General features: G+C 43.3%; 1 protein-coding gene and 1 long non-coding RNA gene across 3 annotated transcripts in view; one reads left to right on the forward strand and one right to left on the reverse strand.

Annotated features, from left to right (window-relative positions):
- Positions 1–202: 202 nt before the first annotated feature.
- LOC101100421 (proline dehydrogenase 1, mitochondrial) overlaps positions 203–27,414 on the reverse strand; it is a 65,538-nt gene continuing 38,326 nt past the window's right edge. For both annotated transcript variants that reach the window (XR_002147455.3, XR_006588186.1), the window contains 4 exons: positions 10,195–10,279; positions 9,275–9,409; positions 5,717–5,843; positions 203–3,578 (listed from right to left, as the gene is read on the reverse strand). The gene's annotated coding sequence lies outside the window, so the exon portion shown is untranslated. The remainder of the gene's footprint in view (positions 3,579–5,716; positions 5,844–9,274; positions 9,410–10,194; positions 10,280–27,414) is intronic.
- LOC109493297 lies at positions 20,795–27,362 on the forward strand. Its single transcript, XR_002147460.3, has 2 exons — positions 20,795–24,830; positions 26,567–27,362. It is a non-coding gene; the product is annotated as an uncharacterized LOC109493297 (long non-coding RNA).

Below are 27,414 nucleotides of genomic sequence, written 5' to 3' on the forward strand. Positions count from 1 at the left end.
CAGCAGGGATATTCAACTGCTTGAATGTTTAACTTCATTTACTTTAATTAACTTAAGCATAAGCAGGCACATCTGATCAGTGGCTGCTCCCCTGGATAGCGCAGTTAGGGACACTGGTGTATGGATTTCTGTAGAATATTGTCACGGTGATGCACGACATTATGCATTTGTGAAAATTTATAGAATGTCAAAGCACAAAGAGTGAATTTCAATGGAAGCTGTGGACTTTAATTTAATGAAAATGTGCCATTATGATTTTGCTAGTTATACCAAAGGTACTACACTCGTGTTAGATGTTATCAGTTGGGGAAACTGGAGGGGTAGAATATGGGAACTTTCTACATTATCTGTTCAACTCTTACATTCATCTAAACCTCCTGTTCTAAATAATGCCTATTAAGGTTCTTAAAAATCTGTAAACACTGTTTTAGGAAGAGATCTATTAGAGCCAATGTTTACAAATCAGCTAAAGGTCTATACAACAGCTAGAGATGTTGTTTAGTGTAAAACGTGTGCCCAATCTTGAGTTAGAAATGTATCTTGACTTCTATACAGTTACAGCACAACTGATAGCCTTGATCATCCCCCTTTGCATACAGAAGAATATGGTTTAAATTTTTATGGTTTTCTATTAAATATGGGCCACTGACTAAAGTAGAATCCTTCTTCTTGAATGAACTTAATGAGTGAATTTCCACAATACCTCAATGGGGTCATTTATAGAGTACCCCCTGTTGTTTGCCAGATGTGGAGTTTTCTGAAGCACTGCCTGGTGCCAGTTGATATTCTTGACCTCAGGGGAACATTTCTTCTTCTTCATCCTTGAAACAAGATCCTGGGAAATGCATTGCAATAGAGAGAACTGCTGACACCTTGCTGTAGAAGTCCATAGGGAAATTAGTGATAATGTATTCACAATCAATCTTTTGATTCCATTATTCGCCAGCTGACCAGCAGAGCCTTGTGAAGCCAAGTTGGACTTCTAGAGATCTTGCAACTGGGTGTACACTTTGAACACCCAACAGACAGGTTTTGTGAGCAAATAGCTTTATTTCCCTGAGGCATTATAGAAGCACAGCAAGTACATAGTCCATGACTGAAGGCCTGGGTCAAAACTCTGCTTAGAAGCTCGATGTACCTGAGAAAGTTGTATAGACCCCTCTGTGACTTGTTTCTCTGTTCTGAGATATTGAAATGTTAATAGGGCCTAATTTTTAGTATTAAGTTGTGAGCTCAAAATGATTAAACACAAGTAAAGTCTTCAGAAAAATAAGTGGCTGGTGTTTCATAACTACCCTAGGTGTTCAATCACTAAATAAGGTAGACACTTGGTAGTGGTTGAATCCAGAGAGGTGTTGTGGATGGCTCCACAACAGGAGAGGATGTAAGCTTCCTGTTAGCCTTTATATGGAGAGATGCTTACAGCTCAAAGAGAATATCTGTGATCTCCTGTGGTTTCTGTGTCAGCCCTGTTGAGGTGGGAGGCGGCAGAGCAGGGCCTATCATCTGTATTTTACAGTGGGGGCATTCAAATTTAGAGAGAAAAAGTGACTCACCAAAAGTCACTAAACTGTTTAGTTGGGTGTTCAAGACAGAAATTTAGCTGGTTCCCTGGAGAGAGAGATCACTGAACACCTGAAATCATGCCCTGCACCCCTAACCAGGGGCCCCTCAGTCTCTTCCTCAAATCCTCCTGCCCCATTTTCTGTGAAGGAGACAGTTGATGCCTTGGAGGAGGTGCCTGAGCCAAGAGAAAAACCCAGATCCTAACTCAGTCTCCCATCTCTAGGTTTCAATCCTTGACCCAAAACACGATGCAGTTGCCCCCAAGTGAAGCCCCTCTGAAGGATGAGGGGAAGCCCAACGTGGGCCACCCTTCTCCGGCATCTTCACACCATCAGCCATCCCACGTGGTGTCTTCCAGGTGACCAGTTGAACACCCTCAGTGACCAGGGTTGTTTGGCTCCCAAGCTGACTCAGAAGCCAGGACATTCCAAACCAATGGTCACATGATGGCTCTGCTAAGAATTAGCTTCCCTTCAACTGACCAGCTCTGGCTGAGCAGGTATTGTGAAGTAATTGGGAAAGTGGCCACCTGGGCTAGTGCTTTGGTGGCTTCATAAATTGTCTGTGGCCTTCCATGTCTCACTGGCTATTGATTCAAGTGTCTAAGCTGCATGGACTAAGCCTAGCTGTTCTGGCTCTGAGTATCCACTTTCCCTGCTCCTTCCTTCATCCCCCAGATCCAGTTTCTACAGACTCGTCATCCTTTGGATGAGTCTAGACCCTTTTGTGGCAGGGGACAGAGCCTTATCTCCTCTGGGAGTGCCTTCCCCATAACCACATCTTGGAGACCCCCTCCCCAGGACACCACTTGAGGATCACCAGACATATTTTCCTACTTTCTTTTTCTTTTAGGTAGCATCTATACTGATAATTTCCAATCTTTCTGACCTAGGATGGCCTCGATTCAATTTTAAAATCTCTAGCCCACACCATCTCGGCTTTCTTACTCAGCAGTTCCACATGGTTGTTTCAGAACTTGGTCTCAATGTTTCCAAAGCTGAACACCAAGACCACAGAACTTCTGGAACCAGATGCTTGCTGGAGAAGTCTAGGGAGTTGAAAGGAATGGGAAAGTTATGCATTTCCAGAACCACCCAAATCAGGAAAATACCAGTGTAAGGAGTACTTGAGCTAGAAGCAGACTTCAGTGGGTCCCCAGCAGGGTGGGCCCAGCACTCTTGACTTAGCCCAGCTCCCTACCTGAACCATTCAGTGTTTTTTGACACTACTCAGTGTTGCTGTGGATACAAATAAAGACAAAACAAATGATAATAAGTACAGGTGATTTCTTCAAAATTTGCTAGAGCAAGGGAGTCAGCCACTATCCCTTGCCTTTAGGCAGACTCAGAGATGGACAGAAGTTAGAGAAACTTTGTAGAGACAGAATAATACAAGGCCTCAGTGATGCAGGAGACTATTGGCGTAAGGAAGCTATGGTGAGTGTTCTAGAAGAAGGGCATCCTATATCATTGTTAGGGGTGCATCTGTGGTTTTATCTGCTGGTCTTAAGTTGCAAGTGAGGACAAAATTCAGGGATACTCGCAGTGGCAAATCAAGTCTTGGCCATTTTGGGCCAGTCAATTCAATACAGAGGTTATTATTTAGCTTCCGGGGCTGTTTGCTCGAGAGAGCGGTCTGACACCTACACGTCTGACTTCTAGGTAATATGCCAAAACTGAAGAAAGTGGGTTGATTTCCTGGGCTGGTTGCTGCAGACCTCATGTCAGAGTCCTATTTTTATATATGGCCAGGCCACTGTTCTTTTGTATCTTCCATTCTCAGTCCCCCATTTTGGTTATGATCTCACTTTTGAGAGGTTGGCCCATTCAGAGAAAACCTGAGATCCCATACTTTGCTGCTGGACACTGTCAGCCATCTTCATAGTTAACTGTCTTGGAGGATGACCTTCATGACCAGTTTGTTCTCATCACAGCAGTCACCTGATGCGAGATCATTTTACATAAATGCATTTAAGACTCCAGATAGAATGCAATGGACCAGCAACATGACTGCTACGAAACAAAGAAACAAACAAGCAAGAACAAATAACAGTCCATGTTAGGGCCAAAATCATAACCTCTATGAAACAAACAAACAAAAAAACTAGAACAATTAATACTCCATGTTAGGTGGTTCAAAACCAGGAACTCCAATGGCCTAACCCAGGCCAAGAGAACAAATCCCATAAGCCCCGAGGGTCAGCCTTGAATCCAAACAGCTTTTTCTCAAGCACTTTATACCCTATTTTGTCTACCTGACTTTATTGGTCCAAGCACAAAAAGTGTTAGCAATGGCACAGATGCCACCATGACTAGCCAACAAGAAATCTAGGGCAACGTGACTCTCCATTACTACTCATGCCAATTGGTTGAGACTGGTGTGTATTCCAAACAGGGCATAGATTTTATTATCTAAATTTTGCCAAAATTCAAGATAAGTTTCTTTTTTAAATGTTTATTTATTTTTGAGGAAAGAGACAGAGCACGTGAGAGTGGGGAGTGCAGAGATACAGGGGGACAGAGGATCTGAAGCAGGCTTCACACTGTCAGCAATGATCCTGACACAGGGTTTGAACTCACAAACCATGAGATCATGACCTGAGACAAAGTTGACACTTTACTGACTCAACCACTCAGACGCCCTTTAGAGGTAGGTTTCTTACAGGTATGTTTTTGTTTGTTTGTTTTTAAGTAGACTTCACCCCCATCATGGAACCCAGCATGGGGCTTAAACTCATGACCCTGAGATCAAGGTCTGAGCTGAGATCAAGACTTGGACCCTTAACTGACTGAACCACCCAGGTGCCCCTATAGATATCTGTGCAATTTCCACCAAAGGGAGCGTTGTCCTAATATTTTTCATAAGAACTAATTCCTCCAGTAGTGCACATATAATAATGACAATTGAAATATTGAAAAACTGAAATATTAAAAAATATGAGAAATGAAATGTGGCCTCATTTTGGAGCTCATATATGAGTTGGAATTTAAACCCTTGGTGATTCATTTCATTTGATGAAACCCATATTTCCCAGAAGTATTTACCATGGGGTCTGATGATGGATGGCATATCCAGCATTCAGGAAGACTGAGGGTGATGGCAACTGTTTGGGTCTCTTCTGGCCAACAATGTTTATAACTAGCATAAGGATTATAGTAAGAAAAAAGGAGGGGCGCCTGACTGAGTCAGTAGAACACATGACTCTTGATCTCAGGGTTGCAAGTTTGAGCCCCACGTTGGGTGGAGATATTACTTAAAAAGAAAATCTTTTTTTTTTAATTTTTTTTTTTTAAATGGGCTGGGGGCCCACAGAGAGAGACAGAGCATGAACGGGGGAGGGTCAGAGAGAGAGGGAGACACAGAATTTGAAACAGGCTCCAGGCTCTGAGCTGTCAGCACAGAGCCCGACGTGGGGCTCGAACTCACGGACCACAAGATCATGACCTGAGCCGAAGTCGGACGCTTAGCCAACTGAGCCACCTAGGTGCCCCGAAAAAAGAAAATCTTTTAAAAAAGAGAAAGAGAAAAGGAGTAAAGGGGTAATGATGGGTGGATGTCAACAAAGAATTTATGGAAAATGAGCAGAATTGTTTTAACTAAGCAGATGCAAAACAGAAAAAGAATTAGATGGGAGGTTTTGCCCAACATCTTGGGTGGAAGCTGCTCACTATCCACCACCATTTGCCTGATTTTAAAAAATATTTTACGTTTATTTATTTATTTTGAGAAAGAGAGAGAGATCATGGGAGGGACAGAGAGAAAGGAACAAAGATAATTCCAAGGAGGCTCTGCACTGTCAGCACAGAACCTGATGTAGGGTTCAAACCCACAGACCTGTGAGATCATCACCTGAGCTGAAAACAAGACTCGGACGCTTACAAAACTGAGTCATCTGGGCATCCCCATTTGTCTGTTCTGAAAACCTTGGGTCAGCTGTCTGCTTACAGAAGATCTCCAAGAAACCTGTTTGAGGTCTCCCAGTTTGAATAGCCTTCTAATTCTGAATATACAACTATATATGCATATTTAATTACACACACACACACACACACACACACACACACACACACAGATACACATACACATGGTGAAATATGATGCCAAGGGTGAATCCCAGGAGTTTCACTGCTTTATTTAATTTAAACAGTACCTGATTGGGGCCCATTCCAATGACGTGTAAGAGCAGTTTTGCTCTGATGTCTGTTCCCACAGAAAAATCTCCAGTTGAAGATCATGAAGAAGCTTCTAGGAAGATGTTGAAGGAAGGCAGCCTTAAGCTGTTGGTGAAAAACTTGGGTATTAGTACAAGAGTTCTTTGCAATCTTTTGCCTTGTCTGTATGCAGTAGGGCAGTCTCGTCTGGGTGGTGAAGTTTGCAGATACATGGGTCTTCCAGCTACTAAGGTATAGTGGGTTATCCAGTGTGTTCCCAAGGGAAGTGACTGGGTAGCCATAACTGCTTGTGTGTATTTGCACCAAGGGAGCTCACAGGTTTCTGAGAGTTTTTGCTAATCTTAATGGAAGGATGAAAGTGTTTCCCCCTCTTTAAATAGGTTATGTCTGAAATAATGAACTGTGTCTGGCAAAAATGTAATTTCTTTGGAAACTCAATTATTTCTCTCTTGCTAAGGTTGAGAGCAAGTAAATGGAAGCCCTTTTATAGGATTTTTTTTTTGTTCTCTCGACAAAGTGGGAGATCATTTACATATTGTATGAGAACTGAATTACAAGGGAAACTTAGGGTTTTTTTAAGTGTTGGTGGAGCACATGGGAAAAGTACATGGGGCATCGAAGTTCCTGGGCCATGGCCCTCCACTATGCTACTGTTCTTTCCAGGAGAGAGCAAAAAGTATTGACTCTCCTGGTCTAGACAGACATTGAAAAAGGCAGAGCAAAGATCCATGATGCTGAAGCAAGTAGCTTTGAAGAATTGACAACAGGATGGTATTTGGGTTAGGTACTCCAGGGAAGCAAGAAATAGCAATTTTGTTGATGACCCTGAGATCATGAACAAATCAGTATCCTCATTCATTTGGTGTCTTTACTGGCATAACAGGGATATTACAAACACTAGTAGAGGGTGTAGGAGGACTTTCAGATAAAAGGCTTTAAACTGCAAGTTTGATCCTTTTTTTTTTTTTTTTCTGGCTTGAAGGGATATTGGGGAAGTTCAAGTAGTGGTTTGGTAGGCTCTACCTAAACTTTTATAGGTTCTGATCCAATTGTTATGCCTATGTCAATGGGATTTTTAGCACATGGAGTGTCAGGTACAGCAACAATATCCTTATCTAAGGTATGCCTTACATATCATGGAAGAGGCAAAGGTACATCCAGAGCAGATACAACTTGATTATACACAGACGTGTAGGATCTCAAGAAATTGTCCTTGTGGTGTGCCTTCAATATTACAATTCCACGTGCAGTCTCTCCCCATTAAATCTGCCTGGCTGGAATCCTAGAGAAGTGGAGGTTAATTTTTTCAGCTAAGGGGTCTCAGGTTGTGGTTAAGGGTAGGGAGACAAGGAAAATATTTGGGTTATTTGAGGCCAATCACATGCATAGCATGTTTACTCCAAGGAAGAGGATAAGCAGCAATGGCAGCATTTAACATCCAAATAGTAGCACCCTTATCTGCTAGGTATTGATGAAGACGATCCTGTCTATTTGTATTTAAGTCTTGCATGCTTAAGCATGTAGCAAGATTGTGAAAGCTTCTTTTCCTTGGAACACCCTCACTTATCTGACTGGAGGGATGTTTCTTGGGTCTTGGTTTCCTTTCAGCACAAGGGACCATCTAATTCCCAGTGCTGAATCTGTTGACAATATCTACAAATGTCCTTCTCCATAGGTAGTTGGTTTAGGGAGTGGGCCACCTAACTGTGTCACCCACATGGCCACCACTTCTCCTTGTCTTTAGTTGTAAAGCCCTTTCCAAATGTTCTCCCAGGTCACTGTCGTTCAGCTAAAGGGGTTCTTTTCCCTTTTAATTTATGTTATGAAGTTAGGTCTCCAATTTCAGGTGTAACTCCATTGACAGAATGAGATGAAAGGGTTACTGTTACAACAGCACCTTTTTAAACTCATGAATGAGAATGAAAAATATTTCCTAAAAATACCTGAATTGGTATTTGGTATTTGGCTTTTTCATAACCATCACCACCCCTTTTTTGACCCTTTAGTTTATGGTAGAAAAGAGGGTCTTGTAGGTGTCTTTCTAGGTCTGTCCAATCAGCTTTTTCCGTTCAAGATTTATCATCTGAGAGCCCAACCAATATGTGTACTGGTTGATATATGTCCATTAATCCTGGGTCATATATGCACCTAAAAGAATTCTAAATGCTTCTATGAATATTTGCTGGTCCTCTTTGGGTTAGAAACATCTTGAAGTATAAGCTCTTACAGAAGTTCAGTTTTAAGATTTACACGGTGTGCTGTTGCCTTCACACCTTGCTATGGGAGGGACAGATCTTTAGAGGCCAGGGGCACTTTGGTGTTTTAGGTGAATTTGGAGGGCAAAGTAAGGGATCTATAGAAGGGGAGGGACAGGGAGCAGGTGCAGGAGAGAGACCAGATGCATAAGAGGAGAAGCAGATACAGGGACACAACTGGGGCATCGGAGGGGAGGATTTATTAAAGAGGTTTTTCTACTTTATTCTTGTTTAGGTGTGTCAAATTTTTCATTAGTTTTGTCCAAACAATCTTTCAGTGAGACCATTTTTGATTCAGAATTTCCTTTGGAGGTCTCAACATAGCAACCAAAAGGTATTGCCAATTAGGGTCCTTCCTTTTTCTAAGATGCTTCTCAAATGAATGATTTTGTTCAAATCAGCTAGTCCAGAGTTGGCCGTGGAGATCCAAATCATCATCGGTGAAGTCGTGGGGAACAAGAATTAAGATTATAATGAGGAGTGCCTGGGTGGCTCAGTCGGTTAAGCGTCCAACTCTGGATTTGGGCTCAGATCATGATCTCACAGTAAGTGAGTTCGAGCACCACATCAGGCTCTGTGATGACAGCACAGAGCTTACTTGGGATTCTCTCTCTCTGCCCCGTTCCTCCCTGCCCCTCCCCCACTGACCATCTCTTTCAAAACTATATAATCATTTTTTTAAAAGATTGTAATGAAGTATATGTGAAAAGCAGTAATTTTTTTTTTCTGGCAGGGGAGAGGGTTTAGGTTTAGAGGATCCCAAAAGAGCTGGTGACATTTGTTAGAAATAGAACATTTGTGGACCTCATGCCTTGGGCCCCCAAAGTGACAGTTGGCCAACTGCCTGAACACAGACCCAACAATCTGTACTCCCCAGCCTGTGGGAAACCAGAGGGAATACTCTCAGGCCACAACAATCAAGGTGGTGAGAGAACCTCAGCTGGCTTGATTGGTGACTTTCAGCACAGTTCATCCGGGTTGATACCAGTCTGGTGAGATCATCAAAGTCACGGTTCTGTGAGGCTGGCTCAAAGGGTCTAGACTCACAAGGGCCTGTTTGTGGCTCTATGCTCAGATTCTTCTTATAACACACAACACTTTTACACAGCACAGCACAAAATAGTAACACAAAAGACAGCATGAGGGGACAACAAGGGGCCAGATTCCACCAAGGAGACCAAACAAACGGGAACCAAGAATAAGACCCAGGCACCAGAATGAGTGTCAATAGCCTAGAAACTCACTCCAACAGAGCAAATTTCAGATGCAGTGTTCACTCACCATGGCATCAGGGACTCGACAAGCTGCAAGCAGCAAGGCACAAGGGGCTTCTGTGGGCACCACACTTGCTTGAAGGTTGGGGTCTTGCAGCAACAGGCAGCTCAGACTGGGTCTCAGTGGGGCCTCTGTGATGAACTGCCCAATAAACAAAGGCCAACCAAATGAGCACAAGCAAAGAATATTTGTCAGAGCTTGCTAGAACAAGGGATCAGCCACCATTACTTGTTTTGGCAGAGATTCAACATCATGGAGGAGACTGGGAATTCATTTGAGTGGGGCAAAGCGAAGGCTTTAGCTATGCGCTAATGGGAGGCTATTAGCATGGGGAGCCTATAGTGAGCTGTCAAGAAGCGAGGTATCCTATGTGAATCTTAGGGGTACATATTTGTCTTTTCTCTGGTTCATTGGCCCTCTGTTGGAAATGGGGACCAAAATTCAGGAATGTCTCTGTTATAAATATGGCCATTTGGAGCCAATTGTTACAAGGTTGTGGTGTACAGTCCCGAGCAAGTTGCTAGATACAGCAGCCAGATTTCCTACAAGTCTGACTTATATATAGTAGACCTGCTTCCTCAGCAGAAAACAAGATAAGGGGTCAGTTCCTGAATTAGTTGTGGGTCAGAAACCTATTTTTACATATGGTCTGGCTATGGCCCAGTGGTGTATTCAACCTTTGGTGTGGATGTGGGGGAGGGGGTCAGAAACCAGGGAAATGCTAGGGAAGTTGTTGAGCATGGCTGAAGGCAGAGGATATAGATTTGAAGATCCAAGGACATCAAGTGCCTAGATGGGACTGGTCCTTCAGGATGAGAGTCACAAAATGTGGGAAAAAGGAAATTAGTCAAAGCTACATAAAGGAGCTGAACAAGAAGAAAGAGTGAGGGTAAAACAGATGAAATAGAAAAAAAAAAAATACCTACCTATTGTTGATCTATGTATCAGAATCTTCCAAATCACCAGAGACGTCTTCCTTGTGTACAAGGACAGGAATGGGGATGAGTTGTCCTTGGGTAAGGAAAGGGGACAGTCAGGGTGAGGTGAGAACTTGAGCTGGTGCTTCTAGGATTAGGTTGCTGACCCCAGACCTCAATTCTGTCCTCAGAACTGCAGTCCCCTCCCCCCTCCCCCTGTCCCTCCTGGGGCCATGATCCCTTCTTCTCTGTGATGGGGAAGTTTTCTAGGATCTTTGGGCCCTTCTCAGCTCTCAGACTCCATACCTGGGACCAGGGAGCAATGCCTATCACCCTGTTCCTCCAGGAAGCAGTCACTGTCCCCATGACTTTTATGCGTGGCATTCCTTGCCTCCCACCTCCTTCCACTTCCTCCCTGTCTTCCTTCTTCTTCTTTCTCCTACTCATTTATTTCTCATTTCCCTTCTCCTTGTCACCTCCTACAGCTAGATTGTCCTGTAATAAGGGAACAGTGGAGAAACAATCATGGGTTTACTGTCACCTTCCCTAATCAATCAATCAGTTGATCAATTAACCAATCCAGCCAACACAAGAGCACCTGCCATGGGCCCGGGGTTGCTCTGGGCCCTGTCAGAGTGACCACTAACTCAGCATATCAAGTGACTGTCCTGTGCCTGAGGGATCTTAGGTACTTGAGACACACTTATTCTTCATAACAGCTCCTAAGTTTCCAAGCCCATTGTGGGGATAAACATGAGAGTAGAGGTAAAGTAACTTGTCCAATTTCCTACAGTCTAAATTTCCTATAGTTTGAAAATGGGATGATGGAATTTCTAAAGCAGGTGTGGCCACATAAACATCGGTGCCTGCCTGCATTTAGCCCAAAACTGAAAGGACTGGGGTGAAGCCCCAGGCAGGCCTGAAGGAAGGTCACAGGGTGGACCATGACCATGGTGTTGGGAGCAAGTCCATCACTGTGTGGCTGGAGCAGCAGGTACTGGCAAGGGCAGAGACCCTGGCCCCAGTTCAGGGAGCACCTGTCCTGGGCCTGGTCAGTCCCAGGAGACATCTCAGTGGGGCTGCAAGAGCCAGTGTGTGCATCCAGCCCAGCAGCCTTCACACAGGCTTCTAGAATTCCCCCAACCAGGGAGGGTGTCAGGGCACCTGCACACAGGCCTCTGTCACATGGAGGCAAGTGCAGGATTCATTCTGGTCCTGGGACTGGGATTTGGGTGAGGAGAGGAGGAGAGAAATGTGATCCAGGGGTTGCCTCCCACCTCAATTCTGCCAAAGGTCCCGGGAAAACTTGCAGGAAGCTGAGAGTGAACATTCTCTGTGATGCCCACCCCAGAAGTGCCCTTTCACCCAGGGGTAAACCTGAGGGTGTCCCATGCAGGTGTTGCTTTGTGACCTGAAGGTGCAAAGGGAGAGGGTCCCAGCTCCCCAGCACCTGACTCACAAGGAAGCACTTTATGTCCAGTTCGAGTGTGTGTGACAGAGTGTGTCTCATGAAATGGCCTCAATATTAGGTCAATGCCAACAACCCAAACCAAAATCTCTCATGCTCTATTCCCAAGAGATTCTAATCAAACATAACCAAAGACTTTGATGCTTGGCAATGGCAAGGGTACCCTGAACTGGTCTTCTGGGAAAGATCATCTTAAATACCAAACAACAAAAAAAAAAATGATTACACCACTGTTGTTCAATGACAGCAGTGAGACAACAGAAAGAAATAAAAGGCTTACACATTGGCAAGGAAGAAGTCAAACTTTCACTCTTCGCAGACAACATGATACTCTATGTGAAAACCCAAAAGACTCCACCAAATGAGAGACCTGGGAAGATGGCGGTGTAGGAGGATGCTGGGCACACCTCATCCTGCTGATCACTTAGATTCCACCCACATCTGCCTAAATAACCCAGAAAACCACCAGAAGACTAGCAGAATGGTCTCTTCATAGACAAGAGGCCCACGGAAGAGGGTAGGAAGGGCGGAGAGGTGGTGCGTGCTACACAGACTGGTGGGAGGGAGCCGGGGTGGGGGAGGGGCAGCTCGTCTGGCAAGGCACAGCCCCCAGAGTCTGGCTTGCAAAGGTGGAGGGGCCGGACTCCATGAGTTCTGACAGCCAGCAGGACTGAACATCTGGAATGTTAAAGGTGAACAGCTCTGCTCTTGGAGAGTGGGGAGGGCAAGAGGATGCCAGGAGGAAGAGTTGTTGAGCCCCGGAAGACAGAGCTCAGCTCAGCAGGGAAACAAAGGCACTGGCAAGTGCTATTTCCCTCTCCCATCCCCCCAGCCGAAATTCCAAAGGGAGCCAGTTCCCGTCACCGAACTTGCTTGCACTGCGCAAATGCCCAAGGCTGTGCTTCTGAGGATCCATCCTTCTGACAGGCCTGCCTCCATCCAGGTGCTGCAGGGCCCCTCCAGCAGGGGAAGACCAAGGGCAAAGTGACCTAGGCCTGCCCCTCCTACCCCTGTGCACCTTGCGGATAATATGCCCTTGGCCAGATCCCATAGAAGCAGCACCACAAGCCTGGCAGTATGCAAGTAGCCCAGACAAGTAGCCCACACTACTCCACAGTGAGTCCTGCCCCTGGGAGAGGGGAAACTAAGGTACACAACAGTCTGACTGTGGCCCCAGCGGTGGGCTGGGGGAAGACATCAGGTCTAACTGGGGCCCCACCCACCAACACAAGTTACTCCGGACAGCACAGGGGAAGTGCCTTGCAGTTTGGAGCTATCTCAGGGACTACCCAAAATGACGAAACGGAAGAATTCTCCTCAAAAGAGACTCCAGGAAGTAGCGACAGCTAACAAATGGATCAAAAATGATTTAAGCAATATAATGGAACAAGAATTTCAAATAATAGTCATAAAATTAATTGCTGGGCTTGAAAAAAGCATAGAGGACAGCAGAGAATCTATTGCTACAGAGATCAAAGGACTAAGAAATAGTAATGATGAAATAAAAATGCTATGAATGAGGTGCAAAATAAAATGGAGGCGGCCATTGCACGGACTGAAGGGGCAGAGGAGAGAACAGTGAATTAGAAGATAAAACTATGGAAAAAGAGGAAGCTGAGAAAAAGAGAGAGAAAAAAATCCAGGAGTACGAGGGGAGAATTAGAGAACTAAGGGATGCAATCAAACGGAACAATATCTGTACCATAGGAATTCCAGAAGAAGAAGAAAAGAGAGAAAGGGGCTGAAGGTGTACTCGAACAAATCATAGCTGAGAACTTCCCTGATCTGGAGAAGGAAAAAGGCATTGAAATCCAAGAAGCACAGAGAACTCCCTTCAGATGTAACTTGAATCGCTCTTCTGCATGACATATCATAGTGAAACTGGCAAAATACAAGGATGAAGAGAAATTTCTGAAAGCAGCTAGGGATAAACAGGCTCTAACTTACAAAGGTAGACACATAAGAATAGACCTATCTACTGAATACATAAGTAGACCTATCTACTGAAACTTGGCAGGCCAGAAAGGAGTGGCAGGAAATCTTCAATGTGATGAACAGAAAAAAATATGCAGCCAAGAATCCTTTACCCAGCAAGTCTGTCATTCAGAATAGAAGGAGAGATAAAGGTCTTCCCAAACAAACAAAAACTGAAGGAATTCATCAGTGCTAAACCAGCTCTACAAGAGATCCTAAGGGGGATTCTGTGAGTGAAATGTTGCAAGGACCACAAAGTACCAGACACATCACTACAAGCATGAAACCTACAGACATCACAATGACTCTAAACCCATCTCTTTCAATAATAACACTGAATGTAAATGGACTAGATGCTCCAACCAAAAGACATAGGGTATCAGAATGGATAAAAAAATGAGACCCATATATTTTCTGTCTACAAGAGACTCATTTTAGACCTGAGGACACCTTCAGATTGAAAGTGAGGGGATGGAGAACTATCTATCATGCTACTGGAAGTCAAAAGAAAGCTGGAGTAGCCATACTTATATCAGACAAACTAGACTTCAAATTAAAGGTTGTAACAAAAGATGAAGAAGGGCATTATATAATAATTACAGGGTCTATCCATCAGGAAGAGCTAACAATTATAAGTGTCTATGCGCCGAATACGGGAGCCCCCAAATATAAACAACAATTAACCACAAACATAAGTAACTTTATTGATAAGAATGTGGTAATTGCAGGGGACTTTAATACTCCGCTGACAGTAATGGATAGATCATCTAGACACAGGATCAATAAAGAAACAAGGGCTCTGAATGATACATTGGATCAGATGGACTTGACAGATATATTTAGAACTCTGCATCCCAAAGCAACAGAATATACTTTCTTCTCGAGTGCACATGGAACATTCCCCAAGATAGATCACATACTGGGTCACAAAACAGCCCTTCATAAGTATACAAGAATTGAGATCATACCATGCACACTTTCAGACCACAATGCTATGAAGCTTAAAATCCACCACAGGAAAAAGTCTGGAAAACCTCCAAAAGCATGGAGGTTAAAGAACACCCTAGTAAAGAATGAATGGGTCAACCAGGCAATTAGAGAAGAAATTTAAAAATATACGGAAACAAATGAAAATGAAAATACAACAATCCAAACGCTTTGGGATGCAGTGAAGGCAGTCCTGAGAGGAAAATACATTGCAATCCAGGCCTATCTCAAGAAACAAGAAAAATCCCAAATACAAAATCTAACAGCACACCTAAAGGAAATAGAAGCAGAACAGCAAAGGCAGCCTAAACCCAGCAGAAGAAGAGAAATAATAAAGATCAGAGCAGAAATAAACAATATAGAATCTAAAAAAAAAAAAAAAAACTGTAGAGCAGATCAATGAAACCAAGACTTGGTTTTTTGAAAAAATAAACAAAATTGATAAACCTCTAGCCATGCTTCTCAAAAAGAAAAGGGAGATGACCCAAATAGATAAAATCATGTATGAAAATGGCAGTATTACAACCATTCCCTCAGAAATACAAGCAATCATCAGGGAATACTATGAAAAAGTATATGCCCACAAACGGGACAACCTGGAAGAAATGGACAAACTCCTAAGCACCCACACACTTCCAAAACTCAAACAGGAAGAAATAGAAAACTTGAACAGACCCATAACCAGCGAAGAAATTGAATCAGTTATCAAAAATCTCCCAACAAATAAGAGTCCAGGACCAGATGGCTTCCCTGGGGAATTCTACCAGACATTTAAAGCAGAGAAAATACCTATCCTTCTCAAGCTGTCCCAAAATATAGAAAGGGAAGGAAAGCTTCCAGACTCATTCTATGAAGCCAGCATCACTTTGATTCCCAAACCAGACAGAGACGCAGCAAAGAGAACTACAGGCCAATATCCCTGATGAATATGGATGCAAAAATTCTCAACAAGATACTAGCAAATCGAATTCAACAGCATATAAAAATAATTATTCACCATGATCAAGTGGGATTCATTCCTGGGATGCAGGGCTGGTTCAACATTCGCAAATCAATCAATGGGATACATCACATTAATAAAAGAAAAGATACGACCCATATGATCCTGTCAATTGACGCAGAAAAAGTATTTGACACAATTCAGCATCTTTTCTTAATAAAAACCCTCAAGAAAGTCAGGACAGAAGGAACGTACTTAAACATCATAAAAGCCATTTATGAAAAGCCCACAGCTAATATCATCCTCAATGGGGAAAAACTGAGAGCTTTTTCCTTGAGATGAGGAACACCACAGGGATGTCCACTCTCACCGCTGTTGTTTAACATAGTGTTGGAAGTGCTAGCATCAGCAATCAGACAACAAAAGGAAATCAAAGACATCAAAATTGGCAAAGATGAAGTCAAGTTTTCACTTCTTGCAGATGACATGATACTATACATGGAAAACCCAAGAGACTCCACCAAAAGTCTGCTAGAACTGATACATGAATTCAGCAAAGTCGCAGGATACAAAATTAATGTACAGAAATCAGTTGCATTCTTTTTTTTTTTTAATTTTTTTTCAACTTTTTTTTTTTATTTATTTTTGGGAGAGAGAGAGACAGAGCATGAACGGGGGAGGGGCAGAGAGAGAGGGAGACACAGAATCAGAAACAGGCTCCAGGCTCCGAGCCATCAGCCCAGAGCCTGACGCGGGGCTCGAACTCACGGACTGCGAGATCGTGACCTGGCTGAAGTCGGACGCTTAACCGACTGCGCCACCCAGGCGCCCCTTGAAATCAGTTGCATTCTTATACACTAACAATGAAGCAACAGAAAGACAAAGAAAGAAACTGATCTCATTCATAATTGCACCAAGAATCATAAAATACCTAGGAATAAATCTAACCAAAGATGTAAAAGATCTGTATGCCGAAAACTATAGAAAGCTTATGAAGGAAATTGAAGACGATACAAAGAAATGGAAAAACATTCCATGCTCATGGATTGGAAGAATAAAATTGTTAAAATGTCAATACTACCCAAAGCAATCTACATATTCAATGCAATTCCAATCAAAATTGCACCAGCATTCTTCTCCAAGCTAGAACAAGCAATCCTAAAATTTGTATGGAACCACAAAAGACCCCGAATAGCCAAAGTAATATTGAAGAAGAAAACCAAAGCGGGAGGCATCACACTACCAGACTTTAGCCTCTACTACAAAGCTGTAATCATCAAGACAGCATGGTATTGGCACAAAAACAGACACATAGACGAATGGAATAGAATAGACTCCAGAACATACTTAAACATCATAAAAGCCATTTATGAAAAGCCCACAGCTAACATCATCCTCAATGGGGAAAAACTGAGAGCTTTTTCCTTGAGATCAGGAACACGACAGGGATGCCCACTCTCACCACTGTTGTTTAACATAGTGTTGGAAGTGCTAGCATCAGCAATCAGACAACAAAAGGAAATCAAAGGCATCAAATTTGGCAAAGATGAAGTCAAGCTTTCGGTTTTTGCAGAGGACATGATATTATACATGGAAAATCCGATAGACTCCACCAAAAGTCTGCTAGAACTGATACAGGAATTCAGCAAAGTTGCAGGATACAAAATCAATGTACAGAAATCAGTTGCATTCTTATACACTAACAATGAAGCAACAGAAAGACAAATAAAGAAACTGATCCCATTCACAATTGCACCAAGAAGCATAAAATACCTAGGAATAAATCTAACCAAAGATGTAAAAGATCTGTATGCTGAAAACCATAGAAAGCTTATGAAGGTAATTGAAGAAGATTTAAAGAAATGGAAAGACATTCCCTGCTCATGGATTGGAAGAATAAATATTGTCAAAATATCAATACAACCCAAAGCTATCTACACATTAAATGCAATCCCAATTAAATTGCACCAGCATTCTTCTCAAAGCTAGAACAAGCAATTCTAAAATTCATATGGAAACACAAAAGGCCCCGAAGAGCCAAAGTAATTTTGAAGAAGAAGACCAAAGCAGGGGGCATCACAATCCCAGACTTTAGCCTCTACTACAAAGCTGTCATCATAAAGACAGGATGGTATTGGCACAAAAACAGACACATAGACCAATGGAATAGAATAGAAATCCCAGAACTGGACCCACAAATGTATGGCCAACTAATCTTTGACAAAGCAGGAAAGAACATCCAATGGAAAAAAGACAGTCTCCTTAACAAATGGTGCTGGGAGAACTGGACAGCAACATGCAGAAGGTTGAAACTAGACGACTTTCTTACACCATTCACAAAAATAAACTCAAAATGGATAAAGGACCTGAATGCGAGACAGGAAACCATCAAAACCCTAGAGGAGAAAGCAGGAAAAGACCTCTCTGACCTCAGCCGTAGCAATCTCTTACTCGACACATCCCCAAAGGCAAGGGAATTAAAAGCAAAAATGAATTACTGGGACCTTATGAAGATAAAAAGCTTCTGCGCAGCAAAGGAAACAACCAACAAAACTAAAAGGCAACCAACGGAATGGGAAAAGATATTTGCAAATGACATACCGGACAAAGGGCTAGTATCCAAAATGTATAAAGAGCTCACCAAACTCCACACCCGAAAAACAAATAACCTAGTGAAGAAATGGGCAGAAAACATGAATAGACACTTCTCTAAAGAAGACATCCGGATGGCCAACAGGCACATGAAAAGATGTTCAGCGTCGCTCCTTATCAGGGAAATACAAATCAAAACCACACTCAGGTATCACCTCACGCCAGTCAGAGTGGCCAAAATGAACAAATCAGGAGACTACAGATGCTGGCGAGGATGTGGAGAAACGGGAACCCTCTTGCACTGTTGGTGGGAATGCAAACTGGTGCAGCCACTCTGGAAAACAGTGTGGAGAAAATTAAAAATAGACCTACCCTATGACCCAGCAATAGCACTGCTAGGAATTTACCCAAGGGATACAGGAGTACTGATGCATAGGGGCACTTGTACCCCAATGTTTATAGCAGCACTCTCAACAATAGCCAAATTGTGGAAAGAGCCTAAATGTCCATCAAGTGATGAATGGATAAAGAAATTGTGGTTTGTATACACAATGGAGTACTACACAGCAATGAGAAAGAACGAAATATGGCCCTTTGTGGCAACATGGATGGAACTGGAGAGTGTGATGCTAAGTGAAATAAGCCATACAGAGAAAGACAGATACCATATGTTTTCACTCTTATGTGGATCCTGAGAAACTTAACAGAAACCCATGGGGGAGGGGAAGGAAAAAAAAAAAAGAGGTTAGAGTGGGAGAGAGCCAAAGCATAAGAGACTCTTAAAAACTGAGAACAAACTGAGGGTTGATGGGGGGTGGGAGGGAGGGGAGGGTGGGTGATGGGTATTGAGGAGGGCACCTTTTGGGATGAGCACTGGGTGTTGTATGGAAACCAATTTGACAATAAATTTCATAATTGGATAGCACTTCTCTCTGTGCTTCCACATTAAAATAATAATAATAATAAAAGAATAGACTCCAGAATTGGACCCACAAATGTATGGCCAACTCATCTGTGACAAAGCAGGAAAGAATATCCAATGGAAAAAAAGACAGTCTCGTTAACAAATGGTGCTGGGAGAACTGGACAGCAACATGCAGAAGAATGAAGCTAGAGAACCGTCTTACACCATTCACAAAAATAAACTCAAAATGGATAAAGGACCTGAATGTGAGACAGGAAACCATCAAAACCGTAGAGGAGAAAGCAGGAAAAAAACCACTCTGAACTCAGCCACAGCAATTTCTTACTTGACACATCTCCAAAGGCAAGGGAATTAAAAGCAAAAATGAACTATTGGGACCTCATCAAGATGAAATCTTCTACACTGCAAAGGAAACAATCAACAATACTAAAAGGCAACCGACGTAAAGGAAAAGATATTTGCAAATGACATATCAGACAAAGGGCTAGTTTCCAAAATCTATAAAGAACTCACCAAACTCCACACCTGAAAAACAAATTATCCAGTGAACAAATGGGCAGAAGACATGAATAGACACTTTTCCAAAGAAGACATCCAGATGGCCAACAGACACATGAAAAGATGCTCAACATCACTCCTCATCAGGGAAATACAAATCAAAACCACACTGAGATACCACCTCACGACAGTCAGAATGGCTAAAGTGAACACATCCGGAGACTATAGGTGCTGGAGAGGATGTGGGGAAATGGGAATCCTCTTGCACTGTTGGTGGGAATGCAAACAGGTGCAGCCACTCTGGAAAACAGTGTGGAGTTTCCTCAAAAAATTAAAGATAGATCTACCCTATGACCCAGGAATAACACTGCTAGGAATTTACCCAAGGGATACAGGAGTGCTGATGCATAGGGGCACTTGTACCCCAATGTTTATAGCAGCACTCTCAACAATAGCTAAATTATGGAAAGAGCCTAAATGTCCATCAAGTGATGAATGGATAAAGAAATTGTGGTTTATGTGTTATAATGTTTAAATAACTTCCAACTAGTAAGACTCCAACATGTATAAATTAGACCTCACTAAAATGTAAAATTTTAGTGACTCAAAGGACACCATTAAGAAAATAAAAAGACAGAACGCCTGGGTGGCTCAGTTGGTTAAGTGTCCGACTTTGGCTCAGGCCATGATCTCATGGTTCCTGAGTTCAAGCCCTGCATCGGGCTCTGGGCTGACAGCCCAGAACCTGGAGCCTACTTCGGATTCTGTGTCTCCCACTCTCTCTGCCTCTCCCCAGCTCACACTCTGTCTCTCTCTCAAAAGTAAAATAAAAAAAAGTAATAAAAAAAAAAGTAAAAAGACAACCCACATTATAGAGAAAATTTTGCAATTCATATATCTAATGAGAAACATAGCATATATTACAACTCAGTTATAAAAAGACAAAGAACTCAATTTTAAAATGGACAAATGATTTCAAAAGAATATTCTCTAAAGAAGCTTTTCAGATGACCACTAAGCACATGAAAAGGTGTCCAATATCACTAGCCATCAAAAAACTAAAAATCAAGGGGCGCCTTGGTGGCTCAGTCGGTTAAGCGTCTGACTTCAGCTCAGGTCATGATCTCGTGGTTTGTGAGTTCAAGCCTCGCATCGGGCTCTGTGCTGACAGCTCAGAGCCTGGAGCCTGTTTCAGATTCTGTGTCTCCCTCTCTCTCTGCCCCTCCCCTGCTCATGCTCTGTCTCTCTCTGTCTCAAAAATAAAACATTTTTTAAAAATTAAAAAAAAAAAACTACAAATCAAAACCACAGTATATCCTTTTATACACACAAGATAGCTATAGCCATAAAGACAGATAGGTGATTGCCAGTGAAATGACAGAGAAATTTGAAGCCTCACACATGGCTGGCAAGAATGGAAAGTGGTAGTCACTCTGGAAAATAGTCTTGCAGCTATTCAAATAGTGACACAGGGACTTACCTTATTACCCAGCAATTCCACTCCTAATTTTACAGCCAAAACAAATGAAAGACATATCCACACAAAAACTTATATATAAATGTTCACAGCAGCATTATTCATAATAACCCCCAAGTAGTAACAACAAACATCCATCAACTGAGGAATGAATAAACTGTCTTGTATTTATACAATGAAAGATTGTTCAGCAATAATAGAAGAAATGAAGTGCTGGTCTATGCTACAGCATGGGTTGACTTTGAAAACATCATACCAAGTGAAGAAGCCAGACAACAAAGGTCATACATGGAGTTATTCCATTTATATTAAATGTTCATAATAAACACATCAATAGAAATAGAAGATAAATTAGCTGGGGATTTAGGGATTAGGGGAAATGAAGATTGTCTGCTAATGAGTATGGAATTTCATTGGGTACATGATGTAAAGCATCTAGAATTTATTGTGGTAACTTGGCTCTATTTTGTGAATACACTGAAAAGCAGAATTGCACACCATGAAGTGTGACTTGTGTGTGAATTTTATCTCAATGGGAAGTGAATTTGCCAGAGAGGATTTCTATATGAATGGCTAATGTCTCCTTTCCCCTCCCTCCCATCAGCACTGGCAGACTTCAGTGAGCAAAACAGCACCATGGAGTGGAGGCTGGAGCCATTTACACCAAGTCTCACACCCCTGTGCCCTGCAAATGCATCATCACTAGGACAAGTCCACCTGAGAATCAGCACAGCAAGCCGCAGCCATAGACTAGCACAAAACCCATGCTCCCACCAAATCTACTGATCGTAGAGTGCTGCAAAGCTTCAGCTCCAGGGGAAATAGGATCTACCTTCCTTTGTTCATTTGTTTTCCTCTTAATATGGCCATTATTATCTCAGGAGCAGGAATAGAAGTTTTCCCTAACAATCACACAAGAAATGCAGTGACAAAGAACTTCCACTCAAATCCTATGGTTTTATAATTCTTTATGCCTTGTTAACCCATTGGTGCAAGCCCAGGGAATTTTTAAGCTTCTAAGCCCACAGTTTTCTATGACTGAATAATATTCCATTGTATACATATACCACATCTTTATCCATTCTTGTATCGATGGACACTTGGGCCATAATTTGGCTACTGTAAATAATGCTGCTATAAACACAAGGGTCCGTGTATGCCTTCGAATTAGTGTTTTTGTGTTCTTTGGGTAAATATCCAGTGGTATGATTACTGGATTGTAGGGTATTTCTATTCTCACCTTTCTGATGATCCTCCACGGTGGCTGCACCAGTTTGCATTCCCACCAACATTGCAAGAGGGTTACTTTTTCTCCACATCCTCACCAACAATTGTTGTTCAAGAAATTTTTAATTGCAAGATGATTATTTAATTTGACTATAGGCCTTTAGTGATAGGTTATCTGAGAGCTCAAGCTCCTGTGTACATGGAATTGGTGGATTTAAAATTCAATGACATGCCTCTTCATGTCTTTTGCAGATTTTGTAATCAGACCATTTGTTTTTCACCACTGCATTTAGAGAGTTTTTGTAGCTTCAGACACCTGGCCTTGGTTGAGTGTGTGGTTTGTAAATACTTCCTTTCAGGATGTATTTTGTTGTTTCATCTTCTTAAAATGGTCTTTCACAGAGCCTATGTTGTTAATTTTAATAAATTTCAGTTCATCCCTTTCTTTTTATGGATCACACTTTTGGTGTCAAGTCTAAAATCTCTTTGCCAACCCTAGACCCCCGACTTTTCTCATAGACTTTTTTTTCCTAATGTTTTACATTCTACAAATAAGTGTGTGATCCATTTAATGATTGTATGGGGTGTGAGTTTTAGGCTTTTAGCATAGTTTAATTTTGCCCTGATGTCCACTTGCCCTACTTCCATTTGATGGAGACACCATCTTTCATCCCATTAATTACTTGGGCATGTTTGCCAAAACTCAGTTCAGCATATTTGTTTGGGTTTCTATTCATTGCCATTGATCAACATGCCTATCCCTCTGCCAGTACCACACATAATTTACTAGCTATGTAATAACTGTTAAAATAGGGGAGATTTTATCCTTATGTTTCAAAATTGCTTTAGCTATTCTAATTCCATTGCCTTTCCATGGGGGTATTTAAGGTGCTTTTTTTTTTTCCAAGAGAAGCTCTGAAACTTGCTATTTTCATTATCAGGTCATCATCAACCTCTTTCCATGTCAGTACCTGTAGATCTACCTCATTTATTTTAAGTTTATTTATTTATTTTGAGAGAGTGAGAATCAGGGCAGGGCAGAGAGAGAGGGAGAGAGAGAGCATCCCAAGCAGGCTCTGCACTGATAGTGCACAGGGCTCCCCACCAACCTGAGCTCATGACCTGAGCTAAGATCAAGAGTCAAATGCTTAACCAACTGAGCCAACAAGGGGCCCCTGGATCTATCTCAATTAAAAAGCAAAAATCAAAATAAAATACATCTAGTACATCATGGCATTGATGTACTAGAATTTATTTAAGCTGGTCCTTCTTAACAGCAATTATTTCCCCCCAGTTTCCTGCTATATTAAGTAATGCTGAAATCAGTATCATAGTCTACATGTGTTTGCACAAATGTTCCCCAAACCTGTTTGTTGCCATTTGACTTTGTTTGGGCTTTGTGCAAAGATCCATTTTGTTTAAACGTTGTGAGGTCAAGTTTATTGATCATTTGCCTAATGGCTTCTGGGCTTTGTGTTATGCTTTAGAAAGAACTTCCCCACTCCAAAATTGTAAATAACAATGATTCATCCATGTTCTCTTGGGGTACTTTCACGGTTTCAGTTTCCCAGTCCTTGTCCCGCTGAGCCCCCTCAGAACTGACCAAGTCTCCCTGGAGACCAGAACCGCCTGGGCTGCTCTGGGGAAGCCCACGCAGCGCACCCTGGCCGCCAGCCTCTCAGGGAAATGTTCCAAGAACCTCGTGCGCAGCAGTGTCGTGCCTTGCCGGCCAGCAGCTCTCAGGAGGAGGCCCCGGGACGCCCTGGACGCCTACTGCCCACCCCCAGGAAGACAGATGCCTTGCGAGGTGGGCTGGGAGGAAATTACCCTATTAGACTGCCAAGGTGCACCCTCTCCAGCACCTAGACTGTGTCGTCCCCTCGAAGGCTAATAACTGTTCTGTGGCGCCATCTGGTGGCCACTTTTATATACTTTCCCACCGGCATTCAGGCGAAATCTGCAAGTGTGGTGTTTGGCCTCTGTGAGCCAGGCAGAACTCCAGGAGGCCTGTGGCACCTGCGGCAATCTTCCGGGTCCTACTGGGAGTCGGAGCATTGACGCCTATCCATTTGCTGGAAAATAAACAGGCAGCGTTTTGAGGAGTGACCGTCGCTGTCCTGCCAGGTGTGGACCACAACCTGAGGGTGCCCCTTCACACGCGGGAACCAACCAAAGTCGCTATGGTGTAACGGGAAAAAAGTGTTCGGCGCCCAGACACCTTCACACACGTGGCTCCGCCATCGGGTCTTTGTGCTATCCGTTTTTTCCCACTCCCGCCCGAGGTGGGACTGGGTCATAATGGGAGGACAGGCTTGCACATCGCAGGGTCAGACGCCAGCCCGCGTGTGTCCCAGCTGTCAGCAGCGCCTCCTGAAATTGTTTTCCAAGGCCCCATTCAAAATGGTAGGCCGGCACGAGCCGTCTGTGAGGGACAGAACAGGGCTCTGGCTGGGCTCAATTCCTTCGTGGGGTCCGGTGATCGGAGGTGCCTCCAAGGTGTCCCGAGTTCCACTCCAGAGACACGGACCTGCTATTCCCGCACAGATGGCCCGGGAAGGTGTGTGTCCGGGCCTGGAATCGGCCCTGCGTGGGTATCGGTTGCTGGACTTTCCCATCAGCTTTTCCGAGTCCCGCTCTGGAAGTGGAGACCAGCTTGAGCCCCATGGGTTAAATCTAGGTAGGGCCCTTCATTCCAGGTGCCTGTCTGTGTGGAACGCGGCCTTCAGAACACCCCCACATATTCCAAGTCCCTTCTCCGGAGCTGTGGCCTGGACAGGACGGCCGATGCGAGGAGGCCTGCAAAAGACTCTCCTGGGCCTCCCAGTCCTCCGTCATCTCACCCTGACGGACCGCGACAAGGCCAGGCGAGGCCCACAAGACCGGGGGATGCGCCCTCCTGCTTAGTGACCCAAATCCGTCCCGGTGCGGTCAGCGAAGGTGGTACTACGCCACCTGGCGACCCCTTTTATATCGTTTTCTCCCAGAGCTCAACTTGAAAAGCGCTAGGAATAAGTGCGGAAGCAAAGCCCAGAGAGTGGCCACAAACAAGGGCAGGATCCTTCCAGTGGCCTCCTGAGCCCATGGGGAGCGATCCCAGAGATCGGACCGAAATCCCGGGAGGGGTGGGGGGCCGGGGAGCAGCGTCCTTCCCTCCAACCTCCCAAGCGGCTGGCTAACGTGGCGCTTAAGGGTCGACCAGCAAAAGGAGGCGTGGGTGGTTCACAGACTGGATCGCGTCCTGCATGGGCTTCACTCATTGGAGGTGCAGCTCAGAAAATTTTCCAAGTCCCCATTTACAGTCAGGGACCAGCACGGGCCGCCTTGAGCCGTTGGAAGGGGGTCCCTAGCTAGGCTGCCGTCCCTCTTGGGGTCCAGTCTTCGGAGGCACCTTCTGGGGAATGTTTCCAAGTCTCACTCTGGGACACGGACCAGCCCCTGCAGGCGGGGTAGCTGAGGAGGACACCCCTTGCTGGGAAATACTAACTGGGAGGAGGCTGTGCACACGGAGGGGTCAGGAGGGAAAATAGTGTCTATGAAGATAAGTTATTGAAGGGGTTTACTGTAATAGAAAATGAAAATCCTGAGATTTTTAGGAATAATGATTGCTACTATTGATGTTACTATTATTCATCATTATCGTAATTATTACTGTTTTTTTTTTTTTCTGGCTAATTGTAGTTGTTGTAAAAACACTGAAGTTTCTACTCTACCCAAGAAGAGTGTCTGGTTGACTTAAAATGATGAAGCATGGGTTTCAGTCCACAAAATTTTTAAATATTGAAATACAATTGGCATAACAATGTATATTAGTTATAGGTGTACAACGTAATGATTTGATATTTGTATATCTTGCAAAATGATCACCACAGTCCAGTTAATATCTGTCACCATACATAGTTAGAAAAATGTTTTCTTGTGATGAGAACTTTCAAGATCCACACTCCTAGCTACTTTCAAATATGTAGTATGATATGATTAACTATAGTCACCATGCTGTGCATCCCCATGGCATTCATTTTATAACTGTTAACTTGTACCTTTTGACTCCCTTCACCCATTTGGCCCCCCCTCAGGCCCTCCATTCCCTCCTCAAGTAACCACCATTCTGTTCTCCATATCTCTGAGCTTGTTTGTGTTTTTTTCCCCTAGATTCCACATATAGTAAGATCATATGTTTCTGTTTCTGTCCGACTTATTTCACTTAGCATAATGCCCTCAAGGTCCATCCATGTTGTTGCAAAGGCAAATTTTCATTCTTTATTGTGGCTGAGTAATATTCCATTTGTCCCACAGAATTTTCTAAATCCCCTCAGAAGCCCGGGAGCTTGCTTGCTCCAACCAGTGAGGCCCTACCCTGAGAGCTGCAAGACCCAGCCTGGAAGACCAAACCACAGCCTCCACAACTGGACCCAAGCAATCAGGACCTGATCAATATCTGACATTTTCCCCTCAATGTCCCTTTTCCTCAAAAAGCTTCCAAAATAGAAAATGGAAGAAAGCCAAATTTTCTCCCCCTCACCAATCTTGTCTGACCTTGAAGTCAGCCTGACCCTCCCATCAGGACGTGTCTTCCTTTTGTTTCCACCAGAAAGTTCTCCCACTCCTCCACCTGCCTTGGAGTCTCTGCAACTGCTGGTGGCTGATTCCCTCGCCATGTAGAGCAAGCTCTGAATACATGGTGCTTGTTCTCATTTGGAAGGTCTTCCTTTATCTCAGTAGTGGGGGAACCAAACAAAGCACTCAGAGAATCATACTGTTCCCCATGTTAACTCTTAAAAAAATATATATGTATGTATTTATCATATAATTTTTTAATTGAGATATAATTCATATACCATAAAATTCACCCTTATAAAAATGAACAATTCAGTGATTTATACTCTATTCACAAAGTTATGTAAATGTCACCACTGCCTAATTCCAGAATATTTCATTGCCCTAAAAAAGACATTCCTTCCCATTAAATAGTTTCTTTCCATTCCACCCCCTCCCCAGACCCTGGCAACCACCAATCTGCTTTTTTATCTGGATCTATGGATTTATCTGCATCTCTGTATTCTGGATATTTCATGAAAATGAAACCATACAATATGTGGCTTTATGTCTGGCTTCTTACACTCAGTGTCATGTTTTTGAGACTC

Source organism: Felis catus, chromosome D3 (genome assembly GCF_018350175.1).
Source record: "Felis catus isolate Fca126 chromosome D3, F.catus_Fca126_mat1.0, whole genome shotgun sequence".
In the NCBI taxonomy this organism is placed as follows: Eukaryota; Metazoa; Chordata; class Mammalia; order Carnivora; family Felidae; genus Felis; species Felis catus.